This window comes from Lolium rigidum, chromosome 5, assembly GCF_022539505.1.
Source record: "Lolium rigidum isolate FL_2022 chromosome 5, APGP_CSIRO_Lrig_0.1, whole genome shotgun sequence".
NCBI classification, from domain to species: Eukaryota; Viridiplantae; Streptophyta; class Magnoliopsida; order Poales; family Poaceae; genus Lolium; species Lolium rigidum.
Window position 1 is genome coordinate 211,635,661 of NC_061512.1, and position 11,308 is coordinate 211,646,968.

An 11,308-nucleotide genomic window follows, 5' to 3' on the forward strand; every position below is an offset into this window, starting at 1 on the left:
AGCAATGGTGCCGTAAAATAGCTTGCCGCAGTTAATGGTGGTAGTATTGCAGCAGTAGTAACACAGTAGAAACAAGTAAACAAGCAGTAGTAACTCAGCGAGTATTTAGGAACAAGGCCTAGGGATTACACTTTCACTAGTGGACACTCTCAACATTGATCACATAACAGAATAGATAAATGCATACTCTACACTTTTGTTGGATGATGAACACATTGCGTAGGATTACACGAACCCTCAATGCCGGAGTTAACAAGCTCCACAATAATGCTCATGTTTAAGTAACCTTAGTGTAAGATAGATCAAAAGACTAAACCAAGTACTATCATAGCATGCACACTGTCACCTTCATGCATATGTAGGAGGAATAGATCACATCAATATTATCATAGCAATAGTTAACTTCGCAATCTACAAGAGATCATGATCATAGCATAAACCAAGTACTAACACGGTGCACACACTGTCACCTTTGCACACATGCAGGAGGAATAAAACTACTTTAATAACACATCACTAGAGTAGCACATAGATAAATTGTGATACAAACATATTGCAATCATCAAGAGATATAAATAAGCACTTCACTACGCTCTTCAACAGTGAATAAGTACTTCGTGAAATATAGCCTAAAAGACCCACACGGTGCACACACTGTCACCTTTACACACGTGGGACAAGGAGTCTCCGGAGATCACATAGGTAAAACCCACTTGACTAGCATAATGACATCTAGATTACAAGCATCATCATACGAATCTCAATCATGTAAGGCAGCTCATGAGATTATTGTATTGAAGTACATAGGAGAGAGATGAACCACATAGCTACCGGTACAGCCCCGAGCCTCGATGGAGAACTACTCCCTCCTCATGGGAGCAACGAGCGGTGATGAAGATGGCGGTGGAGATGGCAGCGGTGTCGATGGAGAAGCCTTCCGGGGGCACTTCCCCGCTCCGGCAGGGTGCCGGAACAGAGACTCCTGTCCCCCAGATCTTGGCTTCGCGATGACGGCGGCTCTGGAACTTTTCTCGTATCGTGGCTTCCTCCGTAAGGGTTTTCGATGCGGTGGGCTTTAAATAGGCGAAGAGGCGGCGCAGGAGGGTCAACGAGGCGACGACACCATAGGGTGGCGCGGCCGGGGCCCGGGCCGCGCCACCATGTCATCTGGGCCCACCGAGGCCCCCCTCCGGCGGCTCTCGGGTGTTCCGGATGCTTCCGGGCAAAATAGGAACCCGGGCGTTGATTTCGTCCAATTCCGAGAATATTTCGTTACTAGGATTTCTGAAACCAAAAACAGCAGAAAACGAGAACCGGCACTTCGGCATCTTGTTAATAGGTTAGTTCCAGAAAATGCACGAATATGACATAAAGTGTGCATAAAACATGTAGGTATCATCAATAAAGTAGCATGGAACATAAGAAATTATCGATACGTCGGAGACGTATCAGCATCCCCAAGCTTAGTTCTGCTCGTCCCGAGCGAGGTAAAACGATAACAAAGATAATTTCCGAAGTGACATGCCATCATAATCTTGATCATACTATTTGTAAACATATGTAATGAATGCAGCGATCAAAACAAAGGTAATGACATGAGTAAACAAGTGAATCATATAGCAAAGACTTTTCATGAATAATACTTCAAGACAAGCATCAATAAGTCTTGCATAAGAGTTAACTCATAAAGCAATAAATCAAAGTAAAGGTGTTGAAGCAACACATAGGAAGATTAAGTTTCAGCGGTTGCTTTCAACTTGTAACATGTATATCTCATGGATATTGTCAACATAAAGTAATATAACAAGTGCAATATGCAAGTATGTAGGAATCAATGCACAGTTCACACAAGTGTTTGCTTCTTAAGGTGGAAGGAGATAGGTAAACTGACTCAACAATAAAAGTAAAAGAATGGTCCTTCAAAGAGGAAAGCATCGATTGCTGTATTTGTGCTAGAGCTTTTATTTTGAAAACATAAAGAGAGCATAAAAGTAAAATTTTGAGAGGTGTTTGTTGTTGTCAACGAATGGTAGCGGGTACTCTAACCCCCTTGCCAGACAAACCTTCAAAGAGCGGCTCCCATTTTATTTTATTTTTGGGTGGCACTCCTTCCAACCTTTCTTTCACAAACCATGGCTAACCGAATCCTCGGGTGCCTGCCAACAATCTCATACCATGAAGGAGTGCCTTTTTATTTTAGTTTTATTATGATGACACTCCTCCCCACCTTTGCTTTCTCAAGCCATGGCTAACCGAATCCTTCGGGTGCCGTCCAACAATCACATACCATGGAGGAGTGTCTATTTTTGTTAATTAATTCGGGACTCGGGAATCCCATTGCCAGCTCTTTTTGCAAAATTATTGGATAAGCGGATGAAGCCACTAGTCCATTGGTGAAAGTTGCCCAACAAGATTGAAAGATAAACACCACATACTTCCTCATGAGCTATAAAACATTGACACAAATCAGAGGTGATAAATTTTGAATGGTTTAAAGGTAGCACTCAAGCAATTTACTTTGGAATGGCGGAAAAATACCATGTAGTAGGTAGGTATGGTGGACACAAATGGCATAGTAGTTGGCTCAAGGATTTTGGATGCATGAGAAGTATTCCCTCTCGATACAAGGTTTAGGCTAGCAAGGTTATTTGAAGCAAACTCAAGGATGAACCGGTGCAGCAAAACTCACATAAAAGACATATTGTAAACATTATAAGACTCTACACCGTCTTCCTTGTTGTTCAAAACTCAATACTAGATATTATCTAGACCTTAGAGAGACCAATTATGCAAACCAAATTTTAGCGGGCTCTATGTATTTCTTCATTAATGGGTGCAAAGTATATGATGCAAGAGCTTAAACATGAGCACAACAATTGCCAAGTATCACATTATCCAAGACATTTTACCAATTACTACATGTAGCATTTTCCAATTCCAACCATATAACAATTTAACGAAGAAGAAACTTCGCCATGAATATTATGAGCTAAGAACACATGTGTTCATACGAACCAGCGGAGCGTGTCTCTCTCCCACACAAGGATGAACTTATTCAGAGAACTAAGATAACAAAACAAAAACAAAAATAAAAGCACACAGACGCTCCAAGTAAAGTACATAGGATGTGACGGAATAAAAATATAGTTTCACTAGAAGAAACCTGATAAGTTGTCGATGAAGAAGGGGATGCCTTGGGCATCCCCAAGCTTAGATGCTTGAGTCTTCTTAAAATATGCAGGGATGAACCACCGGGGCATCCCCAAGCTTAGACCTTTCACTCTTCTCGATCACATTATATCACCCTCTTCTATTGACCCTTGAAAACTTCCTTCACACCAAACTTCAAGCAAACTCATTAGAGGGTTAGTGCATAATCAAAATTCACATGTTCAGAGGTGACACAATCATTCTTAACACTTCTGGACATTGCACAAAGCTTCTGAAAGTTAATGGAACAAAGAAACTCATTCAACTTAACAAAAGCGGCAATGCGAAATAAAAGGCAGAATCTGTCAAAAACAGAACAGTCCGTAAAGACGAATTTAAAGATGGCACCAGACTTGCTCAAATGGAAAAACTCAAAACTAATGAAAGTTGCGTACATATCTGAGGATCACGCTCGTAAATTGGCAGATTTTTTCGAATTTTCTACAGAGAACTGTGCCCAGATTCGTGACAGACAGCAATGCTGTTTCTGCGCAGCGATCCCAAATATAACATCAACTTTAACATAGAAACTTTACTTGGCACAAAAACATGATAAGGAGAGGTTGCTACAGTAGTAAACAACTTCCAAGACTCAAATATAAAACAAAGTACTGTAGTAAAAAAAACACATGGGTTATCTCCCAAGAAGTTCTTTCTTTATAGCCATTAAGATGGGCTCGGCAGTTTTAATGATGCACTCGCAAGAAATAGAAGTTGAAGCAAAAGAGAGCATCAAGAGGCAAATTCAAAACACATTTAAGTCTAACATGCTTCCTATGCATAGGAATCTTGTAAATAAACAAGTTCATGAAGAGCAAAGTAACAAGCATAGGAAGATAAAACAAGTGTAGCTTCAAAAATTTCAGCACATAGAGAGGTGTTTTAGTAACATGAAAATTGTTATAACCATATTTTCCTCTCTCATAATAACTTTCAGTAGCAACATGAGCAAACTCAACAATATAACTATCACATAAAGCATTCTTATCATGAGTCTCATGCATAAAATAATTACTACTCCCAACATAAGCATAGTCATTCTTATTAATTGTAGTGGGAGCAAATTCAACAAAGTAGCTATCAAATATAGGAGGTATATTGTAATCATAATCAAATTTATCCTCCATAACAGGTGGTAACAAAAGACTACTATCACTATAATCATCATAAATAGGAGGCAAAGTATCATCAAAGTAAATTTTCTCCTCAATGCTTGGGGGACTAAAAATATCATGCTCATCAAAGCCAGCTTCCCCAAGCTTAGAATTTTCCATAGCATTAGCAACAATGGTGTTCAAAGCATTCATAGTAATAACATTCCCATTAGCATGCATATAAAGTTCCATGGGTTTCTTAATTCTTTCTTCAAACACATCATGTCCTAATTCAAGATAAAGTTCATAAAGATCTCTCATATTTTTGTTGTTTTCCATTATACCTAACTAGTGTAAACAAGAAACCAAATGTCGCAATTGCAGAGTCTAAAGGAAATAGCTTCGAGTACTTACAACGGCGCCGGAGAATAGCTTAGTAGCCGAGATCCGGAGTGTGAGTACCTTTTACCTTTCCTCCCCGGCAACGGCGCCAGAAAAGTGCTTGATGTCTACGTTCCCCCTCCTTTCCTGTAGACGGTGTTGGGCCTCCAAGTGCGGAGGTTTGTAGAACAGCGAAGCAAGTTTTCCCTTAAGTGGATCACCCAAGGTTTATCGAACTCAGGGAGGAAGAGGTCAAAGATATCCCTCTCATGCAACCCTGCAACCACAAAGCAAGAAGTCTCTTGTGTCCCCAACACACCAAATAGGTGCACTAGTTCGGCGAAGAGATAGTGAAATACAAGTGGTATGAATATATATGAACAGTAGCAATGGTGCCAGAAAATAGCTTGCTGGCGTGTAGTTGATGGTGGTAGTATTGCAGCAGTAGTAACACAGTAAAACAGTAAACAAGCAGTAGTAACTCAGCAGTATTTAGGAACAAGGCCTAGGGATTACACTTTCACTAGTGGACACTCTCAACATTGATCACATAACAGAATAGATAAATGCATACTCTACACTTTTGTTGGATGATGAACACATTGCGTAGGATTACACGAACCCTCAATGCCGGAGTTAACAAGCTCCACAATAATGCTCATGTTTAAGTAACCTTAGTGTAAGATAGATCAAAAGACTAAACCAAGTACTATCATAGCATGCACACTCGTCACCTTCATGCATATGTAGGAGGAATAGATCACATCAATATTATCATAGCAATAGTTAACTTCGCAATCTACAAGAGATCATGATCATAGCATAAACCAAGTACTAACACGGTGCACACACTCGTCACCTTTGCACACATGCAGGAGGAATAAAACTACTTTAATAACACATCACTAGAGTAGCACATAGATAAATTGTGATACAAACATATTGCAATCATCAAGAGATATAAATAAGCACTTCACTACGCTCTTCAACGAGTGAATAAGTACTTCGTGAAATATAGCCTAAAAGACCCACACGGTGCACACACTCGTCACCTTTACACACGTGGGACAAGGAGTCTCCGGAGATCACATAGGTAAAACCCACTTGACTAGCATAATGACATCTAGATTACAAGCATCATCATATGAATCTCAATCATGTAAGGCAGCTCATGAGATTATTGTATTGAAGTACATAGGAGAGAGATGAACCACATAGCTACCGGTACAGCCCCGAGCGTCGATGGAGAACTACTCCTCCTCATGGGAGCAGCAGCGGTGATGAAGATGGCGGTGGAGATGGCAGCGGTGTCGATGGAGAAGCCTTCCGGGGCACTTCCCCGCTCCGGCAGGTGCCGGAACAGAGACTCCCTGTCCCCCGGATCTTGGCTTCGCGATGACGGCGGCTCTGGAACTTTTCTCGTATCGTGGCTTCCTCCGTAAGGGTTTTCGATGCAGGGGCTTTAAATAGGCGAAGAGGCGGCGCAGGAGGGTCAACGAGGCGACGACACCATAGGGTGGCGTGGCCAGGGCCTGGGCCGCGCCACCATGTCATCCGGGCCCACCGGGGCCCCCTCCGGCGGCTCTCGGGTGTTCCGGATGCTTCCGGGCAAAATAGGAACCTGGGCGTTGATTTCGTCCAATTCCGAGAATATTTCGTTACTAGGATTTCTGAAACCAAAAACAGCAGAAAACAGGAACCGGCACTTCGGCATCTTGTTAATAGGTTAGTTCCGGAAAATGCACGAATATGACATAAAGTGTGCATAAAACATGTAGGTATCATCAATAAAGTAGCATGGAACATAAGAAATTATCGATACGTCGGAGACGTATCGTGCTCGAAGGACCAAATTGGCCGGAACGTGCACGCCTACGTCGACGACATCGCGGTCATGACCCGAAAGGGATCCGACCTGCCGAGCGACCTTAAGGAAACCTTTGATAATCTCCGACGGTACAAGATGATGTTGAATCCGCCGAAGTGCGTCTTTGGCGTACCTCGCAGGAAAACTCCTTGGCTTCATTGTTTCTCACAGGGGCATTGAGGTTAACCCGGAAAAAATCAAGGCTATCCTGAACATCAAAAGGCCAACTTGTCTCAAAGATGTGCAACGATTAACTGGTTGCGTTGCGGCAATCAGCAGATTTGTTAGCCGTCTTGGCGAGAAAGCCTTACCTCTATACAAGCTGCTGAAGAAAACAGACAAATTTGTCTGGGATGAGGCAGCAGATGAAGCACTTCAGGAGTTGAAGAACATACTCTCCTCCCCACCTATACTGGCAGCTCCAGCGGAGTCTGAGCCTATGCTCCTCTACATGGCGGCTACCAACAAAGTTATCAGCCTCGTAATCGTGGTGGTGCAAAAGGAAGAAGGATTTGAGCACGGAGTCCAAAGGCCTGTCTATTACATTAGCGAAGTCCTGACGGAATCCAAGCGAGAGATACCCTCACTTTCGAAGCCGGCATATGGAGTTTTCCTAGGCAGCCGGAAGCTGAGACACTACTTCCGGGAGCACCCAATGACGGTGGTGAGCAAGGCTCCCCGGCAACAATCATCAACAACTCCGACGCAACAGGACGCGTAGCAAAATGGGGCATCGAATTATCTCGCCTTTGACATCAACTACGAAGCCCGAACCGCCATCAAGTCTCAAGTTCTAGCGGATTTCATCGCAGATTGGACTGAAGCACCGGAGGGCACACCGTGCCGGAACCTCGAAGCTTGGGTCATGCACTTTGACGGATCCAAGCAACACCAAGGCTCGGGGGCTGGAGTTACCCCGAAGTCACCTACCGGAGAAGAACCGCAAGTACGTTCTGCGATTCACTTCGAAGCTACCAACAATATGGCGGAATACGAGGCTCTACTACACGGTCCGCGCATCGCTAAGGAAATTGGGATCAAGCACATCATATGCTGCGGAGATTCCGACCTGGTGGCACAACAAGTAGCCGGAACCTGGAACGCCAGAAACTCCGTCATGGCGGCTTACAGAGACGAAGTGGACGAGATCGCCAAGTGCTTCCTCGGATACGAAGTCAAGTACGTCAGGAGAGACGATAACACAGCAGCAGACATGCTGTCCAAGCTCGGATCCGGCAGAAAGCCAATTCCGCCTGGAATCTTCCTTGAGCATCTACGAGTACCCTCAGTAAAGGGTGCAAACCCGGAAAATCCAGATCTGGCAGTTTCTCCGGCTAAGGAAGTGATGGCAATCATTCCGGCCTGGACTCAGCCGTTCCTGGATTACCTCATCGATCAAAAGTTGCCGGAGGACGAGGTCCACGCACGACAGATCATCAGACGAGCAAGATCCTACACAATTGTTGATGGACAGCTCTACAAACGAAGTGCAAACGGGGTATTTCTCAAATGCGTCTCTAGTCAAGATGGCATTGAAATCCTCGGAGAGATCCACGCAGGGGATTGCGGGCATCATGCCGCCCCCGAGTCCCTCGTTGCAAAAGCTTTTCGGTTAGGATTTTACCGGTTAACAGCCTAAAGAAGACGCCGACAAACCGGTGAAAACTTGCCGAGGTTGTCGATACTACGCTACTCAACCAAACGCTCCAGCCCAAGAGCTGAGGACCATCCCTATCACCCGGCCGTTCGCGGTCCGGGGGCTCGATATGGTTGGTAAGTTAAAGAAATCATCTCCTGGTGGTCATGAATACCTCTTGGTCGCTATTGACAAGTTCAGTAAGTGGATCGAGGCAAAGCCAGTGAGAAAAGCCGACGGTGCTACGGCACTAAAATTTGTTTGCAGCCTCGTGACGAGATTCGGCATCCCGCACAGCATAATCACAGATAATGGCACAAACTTTGCGGAGGGAGAACTAAAGGATTACTGCGATGAAGTTGGGATCCGGCTTGACCTTGCATCTGTGGCCCATCCACAATCTAATGGTCAGGTCGAACGAGCCAATGGCCTTATACTAGCCGGAATTAAGCCTCGCCTTGAAGAACCGCTGCGCCGCGCAGCCGGAGCTTGGGCTGATGAGCTAGACTCTGTTCTGTGGAGTTTACGAACTACCCCTAACAGGTCAACAGGATTTACTCCTTTCTTCCTGGTATACGGATCCGAAGCTGTGCTCCCCACTGACATCATCCACGATTCACCGCGAGTTTCCGCCTACAATGAAGAAATTGCTGACGAGGCTTGACAGCTATCTGTGGACCTGATCGAAGAAGCTCGGAATCTAGCTGACCAACGCTCCACCATTTACCAGCAGAAGCTCCGACGCTATCATAGCCGTCGAGTTCGGAACCGCTCGTTCATGGTCGGAGACTTAGTCCTCCGCCTTCGCCAGGTGAAAGATCACAAGTTGCAATCTCCATGGGAAGGACCTTTTGTCATCAGCAAAGTACTACACAACGGATCCTACTATCTCGTTGATTTCCGGGAACTAAAGGATAGACCTGCCAACTGGCATCGGAAACGAAAACGAGAAGATCCGGGTGACATATATGATGAAACAGATCGTCCCTGGAACATAGCACAGCTACGTCCTTTTCACACTTAGCGCCTTACGCATTACATACCTTGTAATATCTATGATACATGATCAATGAAATAAAGCTTTTGGTTCACTCTTAGAGTCTTTTACCTCCTTTAATTTTTCATTTCTGGATCGTGTATGTTTTTTCCGACTAAAACCGCAGAGCTGGAATTTTCCGCCTAGGCGTGTATGAAAGTTGTGATTTTCAAAATCGTCCTTTAGGACGTAAGCTTAAGTTTTTTGGCGGAAATTTTTTCTGTTGCAAACCCATGGATTCCTGGTAGCGACTTCCAGCACTTGGGCTGGGGGCTTGTTTCCGCGGTTATTGACGGATTGCCATTGGGCTTCGTCGCCGCTGGCGAGCGTTTCCGGCACGAGTTTTCCGGCTCGTGGAAGGTCAAGTGGGCAAGCCGGAAATTATCAAACCAGCACTTGCTTTCAAGAAACAACACATGCAAATAATATTAAAACGGATAGCAGGATAAGTATTTTCCGCCCACGCATGCATGCTCGTTTCGTCCCTAACTACTTAAGAATTTAAGTTATATTACAAACCCTCGCTGGGGCCAAAATGATGCATTTGTTTTATCCCGCAGGACATAAAAGTTTTCACTCCGCCTTGGACGGAGAAGCATTGCCTTCTGGATCTTTACCCTTGGCGTCCTCAGCCGGAGACGATACATCTTCCTCGCTCTCTTCATCTTCTTCGGAAGTCGCAGCGCTGGACTTGGTTTCCTCTTGGGGAGCATCCTTGGAGCTGGTCCAGGTAAACTGGGTTCCGGATTCCGCAGGTCGGGCTTCCGCGTCGCGCTCTTTTTGAAGTTCAGCTTCAAGAGGCTCGTCCGCTGGAAGAATCACCTTGTCGTAGAATTCTTCGTGATGGATCCTTCGCGCGATGCGGGTGTCATAGCCACTTACTGCATCTAGCAGTGCACCGACATCTGCTGTCGGAGGAACACCAGTAGTTACCCGGTCGAGATCCATCTCCGGGTTATGCGCCAAGCACATAGTTAAAGTCATGGCAGCTGCGCCTCGGGCTGATGAAGCTTGCAGATCCGTCACCAGCTCCGGAAGAATGTCCATTCTCTTGACTAGTTTGCGCAGACCGCAGGTGCGGCTCTTCTTCAATGACAAGTTGTGGCATATCTTCCGTGAGGCGGAGATAAGATCCTTGCAATCATCGCCAGCAAGAGAAAGAACATCGTCCCGGGGAAATTTATTCCGGCGCCTTTCAGAGTATCCAAGCGGCTCTGCACAAACAACAAGAATAAACATTCAAGTTGAGCACAAGAAACTATACATCAAGATAAGAAATTCCGAGTATAAGTACCCAGGATATTTTCGGCCAGCAAATCCCAATGGTGCTCCGCGGTCTCCATGTATTTCCGGAGTCCATTGAGTTCCTTTTGCTGCCTCTTGATGGTCTCGCTATCAGCATTGCGCTTTAGCAAGAATTCGCCTTTCTCCCTGATGAGCTCGGAGTTTTTCTCCGCCAGTTGCTTCTCGGCCTGCTCCTTCCTTTGCTCCGCCTCCTTCAGCTTCGTCTCCAACTCTTGGTATGAGGAGCGCAGGTTCTCAAGTTCGGAGGAGGTCGTAGCCAGGGAAGAAGATGCGCCTATAAGGATTCAAGTTAAATACAGTTCAAAGTCGGAACGTGCATTAATAACAAGAAAAGGCGGAAACCAACCTTGGGCGTCCGCCAGTTGTTTGTTCAGTTCTGCATTTTTATCTTTGAGGGTCCGGATATTTTCCGCTTGGCCCAAGGTAACGCGGCGCTGCAGGGCAATATTCTTGTGTAGCTCATAGTGCAGTGCCTGCTGTTCCTGTAAAACACAATCAGAGCAGGAGTAAAAATTCCGCCAACAAATAGTGGGGTCCTTTGAAGCATCATTGCCGGAATCTTTCCGACATCATGCTTGGGGGCTACTGCGACATTTTAAAAATCTTTCCAAAAGTGGCTTTACTCTAAAAGCATCTAAGCGCTAACCAGTACCTAGTTTCCGCCTACATGCTTGGGGGCTACTGGGGAGTACCTTTTGTTTGCAGACAAGCTTGTCGAAGAACTGGCCGACGTCCTTCTTAAACTCCTGGATTTCCGACGTCGCGGCATCCGGTTTCCC